Consider the following 19,646-nt stretch of genomic DNA (forward strand, 5'->3'; position numbering starts at 1 on the left):
AGGCCAATTTATGACAACACTGAAGTGTATATGAACTAGAAAGAATGATTACTTTTCAAAGAGGCTGCCAATGCTGAAAAATTCAAATATCTTGGATAAAAACTTCAGTTTTCTGAAGTCTCTTTAAAATATTTTTTTTAATTTTATTGAAGTATAGTTGATTTACAATGTTGTATTAAGTTCTGCTGTACAGCAAAGTGACTCAGTTATATATATTTATATATATATATGTATGTATTCTTTTTCATATTCTTTTCCATTATGGTTTGTCACAGAATGCTGAATATAGTTCCCTGTGCTATACAGTAGGACCTTGTTGTTTATCCATAAAAATCTTAAAATCTTCGCATTTTGAGGCTACATGGCCACAAGAAGATGATGATCAGTGTGAATCTTTGACACTTGAGGAGACATAAGGTTTATATTAGAAATAAACAGTATCAAAATGTTGAGATCGTTCTGGAATTTTTTTGTTCAATACTATGTTTTATAGATCTATTGGTGGTGTTATGTATAAATCAAGTATATTCATTTTACCTGATCTATGGTACCCCATTCCAATGAATGTTCTGCAATTTTTCCATTATACTCTCTTATCAATGAAAACTTAGGTTGAAACAGTGTCTTGCTTTTTAATATAGTCAAACATATTAATCTTTGACTTTAGCATTTCTGCCATTTAATATTCAATGTTCTACTTAAGAAATCATATGCTACCCTGAGGTGATAAAGCAATTTCCTTGTGTTTGCTTCCAAAAGATAATTGTGTGTGTGTGGGTGTATGTGTGCGTGTTCCTTGTTTTGTCTCAAATGCTTTTTGGTTTATCGTTGGAAACAAGCATCCGATTTGAACTCCATCCTCACATATAGCCAACTTTTATTTTTATTTCATTTTTTTAAATTGAACTATAGTTGATTTACAACGTTGTATTAGTTTCAGGTGTACAGCAAAGTGATTCAGTTATACACACATATATATCTTTTTTTTTTCAGATTCTTTTCCCTTATTGGTTATTACAAAATATTGAGTACAGTCAACTTTCAGAATTAGATTACTGAAGGGATCCATACTTTGCTCACTGATCTACATGCCCACCTCTGTCACACATCAGCTTCCCACATGACTGTGTTGGTTGTTTACGGACCCTCTCATCCCTTCCACTGAATTATATTATTGTTCTTTCACCAAGACCATGTTGTTAAACAGCAGTTTATAACCAGATGATATCTGAGTGGGTAAGTCCCAATTACTTCACTATCAAAATTATCTCGGATCGTTCTTTGCCCTTTATCCTTCCACATGTATTTAAAAATCAGTTTGCAACATTCTATAAAATTACTGGTGAAATTTTTATTCAGATAGCCTTTAATGTATATGTCAATTCAGAGAGAACTGAAATCCTGACATTGACCTTCTGAATTATAAGGACTGTTTATTTCTCCATATACTCAGGACTTCTTTTATGTATCTCAAAATACCTTTTTTACTTTCACCATAATGATTTTGCATATGTTTTGTTACTTTTTGTAAGTAACTTAACACTTTTGATACTATTACAAATGGGGTCATTTTCAAATATGTATACTTTAGTTGGTTACTTCTAGGTACAGGAACATTGATTTATATGTTGTTCCCATTATTTCTGAGCCCTCTTATTGCTTGTTATGAGATTGCAAATGTATAATTTTGGAGATGTGGTGTGAAAAATCATATAAACTGCAAATCATGACATTTTCCTTTAGCCTCCCAGTCTATACATTATATTTTGTTTTAATGCTAAATCTCTCTATATTTTTTAATAAGTACAGAATTTTTGAAATACTTTTTGATTCAGTGCAAATTATTACACTGTTGATGTCTTCCAGTCTATTAATTTGGTGTGCTTTATCAACTTTCTTTTATTTATTATTTCATAATATATATTTTTTCCTATAATTTCCTAGCTTTTTAAAGCTTTCTTTTTCTTTTACTTTTTTGTCTTGCTTTGTTTCATTATGAACAACATAGAGAAAAGTAGAGAAAACAGTACAGCAACTTCTCTACTATGTAAAACTAGTGATTTTCCTTATTGTTACCTATTTCCCTTTCCCTGTTCTTAAAGTTCTTTTAGGATTAGCGGTTTTAACTGTGTTCTAAAGGATTACTATTTCTTAATTTGTATCTACTGGATAAGTGGGGTTTTACTGTTCTTTTAAATTTCTAAATATAATTTCAAGTAAAAAGAGGCTGACCTAAAACTATTGAGAAAAAAATAGGAAACAACATATTTTTGATTTATTTTCATCATCAACTATTTATAAAATGTCTTCAAAAAAATTACTTGTGCGTCAACCAATACTAGAGGGACAGCTGTGTTAGACAAACACCTCATTTGCCATAATATTTGCCTCCACCAGGTATAGGTAAGTAAGCCCAGAGTGTTTTACAAAAAGAAAAAAAAGAGAGCCACATTTAAATATCACATTCAAAGGGCTTGAAACTCTTTTAGAGTGAGAGACTAGTACCTTCAGAAACATTTTAAAAATCAATGCCTAATTCCTACTTCTGTAATAAAGGATTAATTTCCTAGCAATAGCTTCTAGCAAAAACAAATAGAAACCCTTGGCAGGGAGGGGAGACCAATTATCTGAGAGTCTGAAACAAAGTTATTTAATTTTGCAGCGGAGTTGAAACCTTGGGAAAAGAACTCAGATCTGAATGGAGTCACTTTAACGTTTCTTGCACCTTTTGACTCAAGAGCAGCTGCAGACACAGAGATGATACCAGTTGGTACTCAACAGAAAAATTTGCCATCTTTCTGAATGAAGGATATAGGCAAAGGAGTCAGTGACAATTAGGGCCACCAGAGAGTGTACAAACACACTGGAAGGAGAGAGTAAGCAAAAGAAAATCCCAAATTCTGTATGTGAACTCTGCTACGGTCTGTACCACACACATGGGGCAGACTCAAAGCAGTGTCTGAATTGGGATCGAAGCTGCCACCCACAGCAGGTGCGACCAAATGTGCAATTTGAGTCTAACAGGATTAATCCCTAGACCAATCAGTAAAGAACAAGCAGAGAAGAATAGATAAAAAGTCAACAGATGAATTAAAATGGAATTCTAAAAGGTAAGAAAAGGGAAATAGGAATAAGAAACATAGTAGACAAATAAAAAACTAATAAAATGGTAACCTAAATTCAACATATCAACAATTACATTGCAAGTTAACAGAATAAACATTGCAAGCATAAAAGGTAGAGATGAAAATAAAACGAATAACTCTGTGGCAAAAACTTTGACCATTTAAACAAAGGAAAAAATTATTGAAAAATGCAACTTAACAAAATTGAACAAATGTCCCCACCAAGATAAATTCAGGTTCAAATGCTTTTACTGTTGAATTCTTTCAAACATTCAAAGAAGAAAGAACATTATGTTGGAGGGAACACTTCACAGCCAATTTTATGAAGCCAGTGTTACCCTGATACCAAAACCTGACAAAGCCATTATAACAAAATAAACTACAGGCAAATATTCAACAGGAACAAAGATGCAAAAATCCTTAAGAAAATAATAGTGAACCAAATCAAGAAATATATGAAAAATATATACTACAGTGTGACCAAGTAGAATATGTTCCAAGAATGTAAGATTAGTTTCACATTAAAAAACAATGTAATTCACCACATTGACAGAAAGGAGAAAAAAACACTTGATTATTTCAATAGATGTGGAAAAAAATATTGACCAAAAATTCAACACTATTAATAAACAATGAATAGAAGGAATTTCCTCAATCTGATAAAGGACACTTACAAAAATCTTACAGTTATCGTATTTGATCATATTTGGCTATAGTTTGTAATATGTAAATTATGCTTTGAGAAGTTGCTTTTAAAAAAATCAACACTTGCTAGGAAGGAAGTTACTTAGGCATGCAACCACATGAATAAATCTCAAAAACACACTGAGAGAGAAAGAAGCCTTATACAAAAAAGAGCACATACTGTATGCCATTTAGATGAAGTTCTAGAACAGACAAAATGATTCTATGATGGAGAAAACTGCATGATTTCCTTCTAAAATTAGAAACAAGGTAGGGATGTCTGCTCTCACTACTCCTATTCAGTATTGGACTGAATGTCCTAGTCATTGCAATGAAGGAAAATAAATGAAATAAAAGGCATAAGTATCAGAAAGGAGGAAAGCAATACTGTCGCTTTTTATTGATGACCTGACTTTTTACATAGAAAATCCTAAGGAATCTACAAAGCAAATCCTAGAAATAACAAATCCAGCACTGACAGGGTATAAAGTTACTTCTAAAAAATCAATTATATTTTTAAAACTAGCAGCAAAAATCTGGAAAATAAAATTTAAGATTTTCCATTTACAGTAGAACCAAAGCCCATAAAATACATGGGAATAAAATTCACAAAACGTGAGCAAGATCTCTTCCCTGGAAATTATAAAATATTACTGAGGAACGTTACAGAACACAGAAAGAAGTGGACAGAAATGCCACTAGTTCATGGATTATAAGACTCAATATTGTTAAGATGGCAGTTCTTCACAAATTGATCCACAGATGCAAGCAATCCCAATTTTGTAGAAATTGACAAGCTGATTCTGAATATTATATTGAAATGTAAATAACAGAATAATCAAAGCAATTTTAAAAAATAAAGCTTATACTACGTAATTTAGTTTACTATAAAGCTATAGTAATGGAACAGAAAATAGAATCCACATATATGTAATTAACTGATCTCTAAGAAAGTTGCCAAGGTAATTCAATGGGAGAAAAGAGTGTCTTTTCAACAAATGGCCCTGGAACAACTGGATATATGTGTGGGGAAAAAAAAATCACTAACCTTTACCACTTACCATATTTAGAAATTAAATAAATCATAATATCTAAAAGTAAATGCTAAAATTTCAAAACTTCTAGAATACACATAGGAGAAAACCTCTGGCATAGGGGAGGGTAGGCCAAAGATTTCTTAGGACAAAAAAGCACAATAAAATAATGTAAATAAAATAAAAAGGAAACTTCATTGAAATTATTCTTCATTTGCTCTTTGGAAGACACAATTAAGAAATGAAAAAAAAAGTCACAAAATGGGAGAAAGTATTTTCTACACATATACTGAAAGAGAACATGTATCTGGAATATATAAAGAATTCTTACAACTTAGTAAGAAGACAACTCAATAAAGATTGGTGAAATATTTGATCAGACTCTTCACGTACACACAAATCTATACGAATGTCTAAAAGCACATGGAAAGACATCCAACTTGATTAACCATCACGAAAATGCAAATAACTCCTATGAAATAGCACATATTAGAAAGGCTAAAATTAAAAAAGAAAACTGACAAGACATAAAGTGTTGACAATGTGGAACAACTGGAGGTCTTATACACTCCTGGTAGGAATACAAAATGATACCTGATTTGGGAAACCACATGGCAGTTTTTCAAAAAGTTGTGCATACACCTCTGTAATTCAAGCTTTCCTACTCCTAGATATTTAACATATGACCCAGAGACTTGCGCACAAATGTTCAGAACATGGCAGCTTCATTCCAAATAACAACAACAACAAAACTGGCAGCAGCCCAAATGTCCACCAACAAGTGAATATAATATATCCATTCAAGGGAACAACTACTCAGAATTAAAACAGAACCACCTATAAAATGTCAGAATCAGTGAAGCCTGATTTCTCTGACACCAAGGAAGCTTCTCACCCCACCACGCAGGTTTCCCTATGTTCCACGATGCAGATGCTATGGTGACCCCATCTGAACCTTCCCCAAAAACGTAACTTTAAGAAATTACCTCAAATCTTCAGCTTACAAATATTTCTTCACTTTCTACCCGAAAATGTGTTTGCCATAATTTTTATGAAATTAGATATGAAGAATATAAGCATATCTATAGATATGAAGAATATAAGCATGCCAAATCATGAGGAAAAATGATTCATAAAGACACTTGCGTTTTCCTGGGGGAAAACCTAAAAACAGAAATACTATCTTAGGGAGTCAGTGGTTCCAGGGTAGCTCTGATTGAGGAACTTAGATTGCCATAGACGAACATATCTCTTGAATGAATCCTCTAGGTATTGCTTCTTTAGGTAGGGCTGAGAAATATATTATCTTATGTCACAAAGAGTTTTAAAGAACAAATCAGGCTACATTTTTCTCAGGTTTCATTATGAAGTGGTCAATAAAATTGACCAACCAACCAATTATTAAATATCTTCTATACATCCAAGAGGATGCCTCACTATAAGGTAGTTAACTTGGAATACCAAATACAATAGCATGGCTATTTTCCCAAATACTTCAGGATTTACTCATTTAAGATTAACTTAAAATTTTGTCCTTCTGTCCCTTGAGAGTAGATTTAAGACTAGGAAATAGCTCAATTAAATGAAATCAAGTTTCTGAATAACCAGAAACATTGCATTTGTTAAAACAAATGAAACAAACATACAAAGTATGATTATATAAATTAGCATTTTCCATTTGTGACCTACACATTGTTCATAATGTTTAAAAGAAATTGAACAATGGAATCAAGATCCTCATTTAAATATATATATATATGTTTATTTATATACACACACACACACATATATATATTATGGTAGGGGTGCTCATACAAAATCATGGATTATTTTATGTTTGTTCTCATAAATAGCTAAGGATGCCACAGAAATTTGGGGAGCTGCTCAATACGATCATTATTCAGAGTATAACTTTGACCCAACATTGGTCAGATTAACTAGGTGATCTCAAATTGCTACTCTACTTTGTAGTAGAATGACATAACTTAAGATAGCATATAAACACTAAGCATGTAATAACAAAATTAAATGTTCACTTGTGGTAGAAAAACTTTGAGAAACTTCTATATCAAGTTTCAGCTAATGGAAAATCTACTCTCTGTTTTAAGCTACCCATTCCTATATCCCTAAGTAAACACTGAATTTTAAGGAATAGAATAAAGAAGTCAAGATTCACCTCATAAAGTCAATTAAGGCTTAAGAGAAAATTATTATAAAAGTGGAACTGATTATTTTAGAAGAAAAACAGACAAAAATTAACCAAACATCTACCTTCCTGACTAGACTCCTGGGTTAAAACTGTATGGAGAAACAGCATCTCAAGAAGCACAAAGGAAGGGCTAATTGATTTAGTTTGGTTAAGGCGCTGCTGCTTTAAAGCCCAATGACTTTGAATGAATATTCAAGGGGTTGGAAGATGTTTCGTTTGAAAAGTACTGAAGAGGGGTCTAACTTTCTGTGAAAACCACTGGTGTGGCCCCTATGACAAAGAAAATGAGAAAGAGAAGCGCACACACACCTTTCAGAATATTGTGAAAATCAGTTCTTTTGTTACACTAAAGATTAAATCTAGACATTTGAAAACAGTGTCTCTTGAAATAATCAGTCTTTATGAACATCCATCCTGTATGTGTCTGGCCCAGATTGGGGGGAGAGTCACACACAGATGATTATTTTAGAATAAAGGTATTGAGTACTGTAAAACAAACTATGCTAGTTCTGATCCAAAAAACTCAAGGGTTAAACAAAGAGAAAACAATGCAACAATTTGTTCTTAATTTGACCACATGCAAGTTCATTTCTATGACAACAAATCAGTAAGTGGCCCCTTCTCAATAACGTATACCTGGATTTATTGTCATTAAAAGAGACAAACAAAATGCCTTATGTACCACCATAATAAAGCAAAACAATAGAAAACCAAAAAAAAAAACACCTACAGGTCATGTCATGCCCTTTCATCTGAATATTTTCTATTGCTTCCTGGCCTACCTTATGACATTTAGACCTCATAGTTTAACATCTAAGACCTTCCTCGAACTGACTGATACTTGACTATTTCATAAGCCAACACCCACCACACATCCTAGATTCCTAGTCATGTTGCACTATTTGCAGACCCCAAGAGATGAAATGGTGTCCAGGATTTTGCTTCTGAACACACCCTTCTCTCATTTAGGAAGCTACTGCTTGAACATTTCCTCACTCTGAAGTGTGACCCCCTCACCCCGACCCTGAGCACTAACGCACTAACCCCATCTTTTTGTCACTGCTTTACTTCATGCATAAAATGATTGTCCCAGCATTTATTGAACACCTACCATGAACCACACTGATTTAGACACAACAGTGAACAAAACCAAGCAACCAACCAACAAACAAAACAGGCTTCATAGAGCTTACATTATATTTGGGGATTAGGGATGAGATTGATACATAAGTAAACTATATATTCTACATCATCAGATGGTAGGAACGGCTATGAGGAGGGTGACAAAAAACAAAACAGGAATGTAAGAAAGGGAATACCAGGCGATGGGGCTGGGACTGCAATTATAACTAGAGTGGTTAGAGACAGCCTTGCTGAGAAGGGCAATATGTGGGCAAAGCCCTTGGAGAAGTGTGCAAATCTAGGTGAATAGTGTTTCTGGTCAGAAGAACAGCAAATCCAAAGGTCCGGAAATGGGAGTATGCCTAGTACGTTCAAGGAATAGTAAGAACCCCCTTGGCTGATACAGAGTGAGCAAGAGGATTAGAAAGGCAAGAAGTGAGAAAGGAACAGGAGCCAGTTGTGGGGCTTGAAAAACTGGAAGACTGGATTGGTTCATTAATGGAGACAATAGTCTGTAGAAAGAACAGGTTTGGAGAAGGAGGGTCTGAGGCACCTATTAGACATCCCTGCAGAGACACAGAGTAGGCAATGGATAGAAGGTTTGGAGTTCAGAAAAGAGGCTAGGGCTAGAGGCACAAATTTGCATATTATCAGCATCCAGATGGTATTTAAAGGTATCAGACTGGATAATTTTAACAAGGAAATAACAGTAGAGAAATGGCCTACAAGTGTAGTGATCCCTAGAAAAGTGCAAATTTATGGGTTGGAGAAGATTAAAAGGAACCAGAAAAGGAGACTGAGGAGCAGTCAGAGCAAAAGAGATACACTGGGAGATTGTGCTGTCCTAGAAAACAAGATAAACAAAGAGGAGGGCAACAATACGTTCCTAAATAAGATGGTCACTGAAAATTGGTCATTGGTGATTTGAAATGAGCAGCTGACTGGAGTGATAAGACAAAAATCAGATAACAGTGAGTTTAAGAGAGAACAGCAAAACTACAGACAGTGAGTAGAGATAACTCTATGAAACAGTTTGATATAAAAAAGAGCAGAGAAACAGGGTGGAAGCTGGAAGGGGATGTAGCAACAATACAGGAGAGAGAGGGAGAAAAAAATGATGATGTAGGAGACAGAAGAAATAAGAGTTGGAACAATATTTTTGAAACAGTGGGTAGGAGTAGGAGCCAGTGCACAGATGGAGGGTTGGTCTTCAGAAGCAACAGTTCAGTGATTCACAGTTAGAGGAGGAAAAGCAGAGGATACGGACATAGATGTTGGTAGGGGGAAAGGTAGGTATGGTGAGGGCAAGATAGCAGTAGATGGGTACTTGTGTCAACCATGGTCATGATCTGAGTGAGGACAGGGAGAAGGTATTAGAGTTTGAGGACAGAAGAGAAGTTATAAAATAGTCTAGAAGAGAGGAAAAGAGAATGGCTCATAGAAATGTAATATAACTGTCAGGAGACACTGTATGTTTTTCTCTAGCCATGCTTACTTGAGGTTGCTAATCAAGTATAATGAAGGTAGAGAAGGAAAGAAAATTATTTTTAAAATGGATCATGGAATCTGAGCTGGATTACTGGTGAGGAACAATATAAAGTGGAGACGATAAAATTTAAATGCAATGGCTATGTTGATTAACAGATTACAAACAGCTGAAGAGAAAATTAGTGAACTGAGAAATAATTCCAAAGAAGTTCTTCAGAATGGAGATGAGAGAAACAAAGATACAGATATGTAAGAGGTTAAAAGACATGGAAGATAGAAACAAGAAGGTCTGACATACGTCTGATGGGTGTTGAGGGGGCAAAGGGTTAATGAGAGAATGGGGAAGCAATATATGAAGATACAATGACTGAGGATTTTCCAGAACTGTTGAAATATACCATATAGGAAGATCCAAAAAACCCATACTAGGATAAATAAAGAAGAATTTAGGCCTAAAAATGTCATGGTAGAACTGAAGAATACTTGGGAAAAAAGCAGAAACATTCACAAGCAGCTAGAGAGAAAAGACAATTCAACTTCAAAGAAAAAGCAATTTGAGTGACTTTATATCTCAATGCAACAAGGGAAGCAAGGAGAGAGTAGAATAACTTAAATACATATGCTTTCAATCTTTCAATCTGGAAACTTGTACCTAGCAAATTGTCTTACAAGTAAAACTGAGACTTTTCCAGAAAAGCATGAGCCAGCAGTGCTTATCACCCAAAGACCCTCATGAAAGTACATATAATAGATTTATTTCAAAGAGAAGGAAAGTCATCCCTGGTATAAAAAGGCTGAACATGAGAATGTATGTGTTCAAAAGCAATGGTAAATGTGTATACCAGTCTAAATAAACATGGACGTATTAAAAAAAAAAAGGTTTAATTTGTGTGTAATGAGACAATCTAGTAGTAAAACAGGGGACAGAAAAAGCCCATAAACTGGGAGAGGTATGGGTTGATTTGAAAAATTCTTAGACACACTTGTTGTTAAGCCTGTATGTTAAGTAGACGTGTAAATTTCAGCTTTTCAGTATGAAGCTGAAGCTTTCTCTCATTCTTTCTGCATAAAACAAAATAACCCACAAAAAACAAACAGAAACCCCCCAAACAGCTGTGAAAACTGAATAATCTATACAAACTCTGTATGAAGACATTTAGGGAGAATCAAGGCATCCAAGACCTGAGGGGACAAGATCAAGGTTAAGAGACAAATGCAGCGAGGTACATCTTAGTTTGCTATTGCTTTAACTCCTTCAGAGTTTTTTGTTATATTTTGTTTTATTTTTGCCAATTCACTGTGTAAGACAAGTGGCTGAGCACACAGGAGCAGTTTAGAGCTCGCTTCAATCTTAATTATCTAGGGAGGTAAAAATTGGAGTGCAGGGGAACTATGGCAGCCAGGACTTGAAGGACGAAAGGAATCGCAGAGATGCAAGCCTGACATTCTGCATGCATGTTCCCTTGAGAAATTTACTGTTTCCTAAAGTATGTGAGGCTAGGATGAAAAGTTGAGGCCAAGCAGAAAGTGGGAACTAAAAGTTTTTGGCAATCACACTGAGTTGGGAAATAAAAACTGAAAGTTAAGGACTCTTAGAAAATAAGGGCTCTAGTAAACACTACAGAATTTTAAGACTCCTGAAGCACTAAGCATAGGGGTAAAACCAGAAATAGATCAATCCTCAAAATGCTTGAAATCCTTCCTACCTTGGATCATTTCAATCCCTAACTGGATCATTCTGACTTGCTAGACCCTCACTGCCTCCTCTACATCCTCTCTTGTGGAAAATAACATATTCCATATCCTCTAAAATGTTTTAATAAATCTTATCCAGTATTTGATAAAAAAATAACCAGGTATGGTCAGGATTAAAAAACAATGACCAAAAATCAAGAGAAAAACAGACAAGGAGAACAAAAAGTTTATTTAGATGTAAGAGTTACCAGTTATAAATTTTAAAACATCCATGATTAGGGCTTCCCTGGTGGCGCAGTGGTTGAGAGTCCGCCTGCCGATGCAGGGGACATGGGTTCGTGCCCTGGTCCGGGAAGATCCCACATGCCGCGGAGCGGCTAGGCCCGTGAGCCATGGCCACTGAGCCTGCGCGTCCGGAGCCTGTGCACCGCAACGTGAGAGGCCAAAACAGTGAGAGGCCCGCGTACCGCAAAAAGTAAAATAAAATAAAATTAAATTAAATTAAATTAAAAAAAATATATATATCCATGATTAATATATAATATACATATGTGTATATTAATATATACATGAAAATGGGTTAAAATAACATGGAGAATATCAGCAGAGAACTGGGGTCTATGAAGTAGAATCCAATGGAAATGGAAAATTTTTTTTAAAAAGATAAGTGAAATGAAGAGCTCACTAAATGAATTTAATAGCAGAGCTGAAAAGAGAGCATTTGTGATTTGGAGTATTAGTAGAAAATATCTATACTTAAAGCAGATATAAACATGATGACAAAATACACCAAAAAAAAAAAAAAAAAAGCAGCTACATGGCACATTTAGAAAGTTTTAATTTAGATGTAAAAACTTGGAGTCCAGAAAAAGAGAGTAAGAGAGAAATGGGGAAAAGCTATAAATGATATTGAATGAGAATTTCCAAAAACCTAATATAAAAGCTGTGAAGTTACAGATTTAAAGAACCTCAAATAGGATGAAGGGGAAAAAAATCACAGGCAGGCATCTCATAGTAAAACTGCATATAACTCATGACCAAAAGAAAGGGGAAAAGTAGATATAGTGAAGTTTAAAGAAAAATCACATTTCCTCCACAATGAATAACAATCAAACTAACAACTGACTTCTTTTTTTTTTTTTTTTTTTTTTTTCCGGTACGCGGGCCTCTCACTGCTGTGGCCTCTCCCGTTGCAGAACACAGGCTCCGGATGCACAGCCTCAGTGGCCATGGCTCACGGGCCCAGCCACTCCGTGGCATGTGGGATCTTCCTGGCTTGGGGCATGAACCCGTGTCCCCTGCATCGGCAGGCGGACTCTCAACCACTGCGCCACCAGGGAAGCCCGACAATTGACTTTTCAATGGAAAAGATAACAGCTAGAAGGCAATTGAAAAGAATCTGTATAATATAGGATTTATCTGCTCCTTGAATGTTTGGTAAAAACGTGTCTCTAAAGTTGCCTGGGCCTATGATTTGTTTTCTGGTAAGAAATTAAACCACTGATCCAATTATTTAGTAGGTGTAGGACCATTCAAGTTCTCATTCTTTTTCAGTCATTTGGATACACTGTGGTACAAGTTTCACCTCTTTCATATATCTTTCAACATTTTAAGCATAAAACTTCATAATATCCTCATATGTTTAATCTCTGCCCATCTGAATTATCTCCCCGTTCAATGCCTGCTGTTATTTATTTGTGTCTTTACTCTTTGTACATTGAAAACTCTCAGGAAAGAATAACCCATTTTGTTAGTTTTTCAAAGAGACAGCTTTTAAGTGTTATTCCTTTTTATTTTACACACATATTCTACTTCACCAATTTTTCTCTTATTTTTATTTCTAATTTGGCTTCATTCTGCTGTTCTTTATCAATGGCATGATTCTGACAGTTAACTCAATAATTTTGATTCTGACTTATTTTCCATATTGGCTTTGTCTTGTTCTGTATTTTGTGAAACACATGTCAATTCTAACTATTACGTGGAAGAGCAAAATACCAAGAAGAGCCTAGGCATTCTTGAAGATGAAAAACAAACTGGGAAGGACAATGCTAAATTCAAATGATGTTTGTGTAACATTGGTACTGGTGTAGACAAGAGACCAATGAATGGACAAGCCCACCTATATAAGGAAACCTGATTTACAATATGACCTGGTGGAAACTGTAGATCTCTGAGGAAAAGTAGAATATTCAAGAAATGGTACTGGATCAGTTGGTATCCAAAATACAAAAATGAAATCAATTCACAAGCAGATTTTAAAATTTAATATAAAAAGTAAAACCATAAAAAATTTAAAGAGCATCTTTATGACTTTGAGACTGGGAACGATCCCTCTACAGTGACACAAAATGCACAAACCACAGCAAAAATAATTAATAAATTTGACATTAAGTATCAGAATTTTGTTCATCAAAATATATAATGGAAAAAAAAAATAAGCCACAAACTTGGAGAAGATATTTCTATTACAAAGAAGTTCTATCTAGATTACATAAAACACCTCTACAAATCAATAAAAAGGTAGAGGGGGGAAGAAAATTAGGCAAAAGGAGAAAAAAGGAGTGGAAAGGTCCCCAAACCTATATATATTATTAGTAGTGAGGAAAATGGAAATTAAAACCACAACAAAGTATGACAACTCATGAGATTGACACAACTTAGAAGTCATATGAGAAGAGTTTTCTAAGATGTGGAACACTGATAACTTTTATTTGATGCTGACAGTTCAGTAACTTGGGAAACGGTTACATTAACTATTAAGCAGAATGTGTATATCAGATAATCATTTTTACTCCTAGGTATAAACTTGGGAGCAGTGGGTTTCAAATTTTAACATGCATGGGAAATGCCAGAGGACTGGTGTAGACAAGATCTCTGGGCCCCACCTACAGTTCCTGGTTCAGCAGGATTGGGGAGGGGCCCGAGAAATTCATTTCAGCAAAGTTTCTAGGTGATGCTGATGCTACTCTCCAGGCACTACATATTGAGAGCCATTGCTCTAAAGTCTTGCACATGTCCGCCAGATGAAATGTACAATGTTGACAAGACCACTTTTCATAATAGCTGAAAAACAAGCAAACCAACCAACAAACAAAAACCCCCAATCAAGCCTACAATCAATTCAAATACCTTTCTAGAGTAGAATGGATAAATAACTTATACATAAAGTTATATATCATACAGAATGAAGATATCTGACGGTCACATTTTGACCACATGGACGAAGGTCAAAAACAATACTGAGTGAATTAATTTGTAAGTCACAGAGTAAGACCTAAAAATATTACACAATTCCTTTATAAAATCTTAAAAAAGCAGACAAAATTGAATTACACTGTTCAAGATAGATACAAAGGTGGTAAAACCACAATGAATAAATGACAGACATTCAGTGTTACCACTACTTCTGGGGATGAGGGAAGAAGGATTCAGTAATAAAGAGGTAGAGGAAGAACTCTAAAATAACGGGAGGGTGGGACCTGCAAGATGATGAAGTAAGACATGGCAATCACCTTCCTCCCCACAGATACATCAAAAATGCATCTACACGTGGAACAACTCCTACAGAACACATACTGAGCGCTGGCAGAAGGCCTCAGACTTCCGAAAAGGCAAAAAAGTCCCCACATACCTGGGTAGGGCAAAAGAAAAAGAAAAAAAAAAAACCAAAAAACAGAGACAAAAGAATAGGGACAGGACCTGCACCTCTGGGAGGGAGCTGAGAAGAAGGAAAGGTTTCCACACACTAGGAAGCCCCTTCGTGGGTGAAGATTGCAGGTGGCGGACGGGGGGAGCTTCGGGGTCGCGGAGGAGAGCACAGCCACAGGGGTGAGGAGGGCAAAGCGGACAGATTCCCGCACAGAGGATCGGTGCCGACCGGCACTCACCAGCCCGAGAGGCTTGTCTGCTCACCCGCCGGGGCAGGAGGGGCGGGGAGCTGAGGATTAGGCTTCGGTCGGAGCGCAGGGAGAGGACTGGGGTTGGCGGCGTGAACACAGCCAGCAGGGGGTTAGTGCGCCACGGATGGCCGGGAGGGAGTCCGGGGAAAAGTGTGGAGCTGCAGAAGAGGCAAGATACTTTTTCTTGCCTTTGTTTCCTGGTGTGCGAGGAGAGGGGATTAAAAGAGCCGCTTAAAGGAGCTCCAGAGACGGGCGCGAGCCGCGGCTATCAGCACGGACCCCAGAGACAGGCATGAGACGCTAAGGCTGCTGCCGCCGCCACCAAGAAGCCTGTGTGCAAGCACAGGTCACTCTCCACACCGCCCCTTCCGGGGAGCCTGTGCAGCCCGCCACTGCCAGGGTCCTGTGATCCAGTGACAACTTCCCCGGGAGAATGCATGGCGCACCGCAGGCTAGTGCAAACGTCACGCTGGCCTCTCCGTGCCCCTCCCTCCGCCCCGCCCCGCGCCCCCCCCCCCCCCCCCAGGCCTAAGTGAGTCAGAGCCCCAGAGTCAGCTGCTCCTTTAACCTCTTCCTGTCTGAGCAAAGAACAGACACCCTCAGGCGACGTACACGCAGAGGCGGGGCCAAATCCAAAGCTGAGCCCCTAGGAGCTGTGCGAACAAAGAAGAGGAAGCGAAATTTCTCCCAGCAGCCTCAGGAGCAGCGGATTAAATCTCCACAATCAACTTGATGTACCCTGCATCTGTGGAATACCTGAATAGACAACGAATCATCCCAAATTGAGAAGGTGAACTTTGGGAGCAAGATAGACTATTTTTTTCCCCTTTTCCTCTTTTTGTGAGTGTGTATGTGTATGCTTCTGTGTGAGATTTTGTCTCCATAGCTTTGCTTTCACCATTTGTCCTAGGGTTCTGTCCGTCGCTTTTCTTTTTTTTTTTTTTAACTTTAAAACTTTTTAAAAATAATTTTGATTTTTTATTTTAATAAATTTATTTTACTTTATCTTACTTTATTTTATCCTCTCCCTCCCTCCCTCCCTCCCTCCCTCCCTGCCTCCCTCTCTCTCTCTCTCTCTCTCTCTCTCTCTCTCTCTCTTTCTCCCTTTTATTCTGAGCCGTGTGGGGGACAGTCTCTTGGTGCTCCAGCCAGGCGTCAGGGCTGTGCCTCTGAGGTGGGAGAGCCAAGTTCAGGACATTGGTCCACAAGAGACCTCCCAGCTCCACGTAATATCAAACAGCGAAAACCTTCCAGAGATCTCCACCTCAACAACAACACCCAGCTTCACTCAATGACCAGCAAGCTACAGTGCTGGATACCCTATGCCAAACAATTAGTAAGACAGGAACACAGCCACATCCATTAGCAGAGAGGCTGCCTAAAATCATAATAAGGCCACAGACACCCCAAAACACACCACCAGACGTGGACCTGCCCACCAGAAAGACAAGATCCAGCCTCATCCACCAGAACACAGGCACTAGTCCCCTCCACCAGGAAACCTACACAACCCACTGAACCAACCTTAGCCACTGGGGACAGACACCAAAAACAACGGGAACTATGAACCTGCAGCCTGTGAAAAGGAGACCCCAAACACAGTAAGATAAGCAAAATGAGAAGACAGAAAAACACACAGCAGATGAAGGAGCAAGATAAAAACCCACCAGACCTAACAAATGAAGAGGAAATAGGCAGTCTACCTGAAAAAGAATTCAGAATAATGATAGTAAAGATGATCCAAAATCTTGGAAATAGAATAGAGAAAACGCAAGAAACATTTAACAAGGACCTAAAAGAACTAAAGAGGAAACAAGCAATGATGCACAACACAACACAATAAATGAAATTAAAAATACTCTAGAAGGGATCAATAGCAGAATAACTGAGGCAGAAGAACGGATAAGTGACCTGGAAGATAAAATGGTGGAAATAATTACTGCAGAGTAAAATAAAGAAAAAATAATGAAAAGAACTGAGGACAGTCTCAGAGACCTCTGGGACAACATTAAATGCACCAACATTTGAATTATAGGGGTCCCAGAAGAAGAAGAGAAAAAGTAAGGGACTGAGAAAATATTTCAAGAGATTATAGCTGAAAACTTCCCTAATAGGGGAAAGGAAATAGTTAATCAAGTCCAGGAAGCACAGAGAGTCCCATACAGGATAAATCCAAGGAGAAACATGCCAAGACACATATTAATCAAACTATCAAAAATTAAATACAAAGAAAACATATTAAAAGCAGCAAGGGAAAAACAACAAATAACACACAAGGGAATCTCCATAAGGCTACCAGCTGATCTTTCAGCAGAAACTCTGAAAGCCAGAAGAGAGTGGCAGGACATATTTAAAGTGATGAAGGAGAAAAACCTACAACCAAGATTACTCTACCCAGCAGGATCTCATTCAGATTTGATGGAGAAATTAAAACCTTTAGAGAGAAGCAAAAGCTGAGAGAGTTCACCACCAAACCAGCTTTACAACAAATGCCAATGGAACTTCTCTAGGCAAGAAACACAAGGGAAGGAAAAGACCTACAATAACAAACCCAAAACAATTAAGAAATTGGGAATAGGAACATACATATCGATAATTACCTTAAATGTAAATGGATTATATGCTCCCACCAAAAGACACAGACTGGCAGAATGGATACAAAAACAAGACCCGTATATATGCTATCTACAAGAGACCCACTTCAGACCTAGGGACACATACAGACTGAAAGTGAGGGGATAGAAAAAGATATTCCATGCAAATGGAAATCAGAAGAAAGCTGGAATAACAATTCTCATAACAGACAGAATAGACTTTAAGAAAAAGACTATTACAAGAGACAAAGAAGGACACTACATAATGATCAAGGGATCAATCCAAGAAGAAGATATAACAATTGTAAATATTTATGCACCCAACATAGGAGCACCTCAATACATAAGGCAAATACTAACAGCCATAAAAGGGGAAATCGACAGTAACACAATCATAATAGGGGACTTTAACACCCCACTTTCACCAATGGACAGATCATCCAAAATGAAAATAAATAAGGAAGCACAAGCTTTAAATGATACATTAAACAAGATGGACTTAATTAATATGTATAGGACATTCCATCCAAAAACAGCAGAATACACTTTCATTTCAAGTGTGCATGGAACATTCTCCAAGATAGATCATATCCTGGGTCACAAATCTAGCCGTAGTAAATTTAAGAAAATTGAAATTGTATCAAGTATCTTTTCCGACCAGAACTCTATGAGGCTAGATATCAATTACAGGAAAAGATCTGTAAAAAATACAAACACGTGGAGGCTAAACAATACACTACTTAATAACCAAGTGATCACTGAAGAAATCAAAGAGGAAATCAAAAACTACCTAGAAACAAATGACAGTGGAGACCTGATGACCCAAAACCTATGGGACGCAGCAAAAGCAGTTCTAAGAGGGAAGTTTATAGCAATACAATCCTAAAGAAACAGGAAACATCTCAAATAAACAACCTAACCTTGCACCTAAAGCAATTAGAGAAAGAAAGAACAAAAAAAAACCCCAAAGTTAGCAGAAGGAAAGAAATCATAAAGATCAGATCAGAAATTAATGAAAAAGAAATGAAGGAAACAACAGCACAGATCAATAAAACTAAAAGGTGGTTCTTTGAGAAGATAAAAAAAATTGATAAACCATTAGCCAGACTTATCAAGAAAGATAGGGATAAGACTCAAATCAGTAGAATTAGAAATGAAAAAGGAGAAGTAACAACTGACACTGCAGAAATACAAATGAACATGAGAGATTATTATAAGCAACTCTATGCCAATTAAATGGACAATCTGGAAGAAACAGACAAATTCTTAGAAATGCACAACCTGCCGAGACTGAACCAGGAAGAAATAGAAAATATGAACAGACCCATCACAAGCACTGAGATTGAAACTGTGATTAAAAATCTTCCGACAAACAAAAGCCCAGGGCCAGATGGCTTCACAGGCGAATGCTATCAAACATTTAGAGAAGAGCTAACACCTATCCTTCTCAAACTCTTCCAAAATACAACAGAGGGAGGAACACTCCCAAATTCATTCTACGAGGCCACCTGATACCAAAACCTGATACCAAAACCAGACAAAGATGTCACAAAGAAAGAAAACTACAGGCCAATAGCACTGATGAACATAGATGCAAAAATCCTTAACAAAATACTAGCAAACAGAAGCCAACAGCACATTAAAAGGATCATACACCATGATCAAGTGGGGTTTATTCCAGGAATGCAAGGATTCTTCAATATCAATCAACGTGAAACACCATATTAACAAATTGAAGGAGAAAAACCATATGATCATCTCAATAGATGCAGAGAAAGCTTTCGACAAAATTC

General features: G+C 36.9%; 1 protein-coding gene across 4 annotated transcripts in view; it reads right to left on the reverse strand.

The window, feature by feature from the left end:
• Positions 1 to 19,646, reverse strand: part of MCTP2 (multiple C2 and transmembrane domain containing 2) — a 190,845-nt gene that overhangs the window by 37,419 nt on the left and 133,780 nt on the right. The gene's annotated exons all lie outside the window — the stretch shown is intronic.

Source organism: Phocoena phocoena, chromosome 2, assembly GCF_963924675.1.
Source record: "Phocoena phocoena chromosome 2, mPhoPho1.1, whole genome shotgun sequence".
Classification (NCBI taxonomy): Eukaryota; Metazoa; Chordata; class Mammalia; order Artiodactyla; family Phocoenidae; genus Phocoena; species Phocoena phocoena.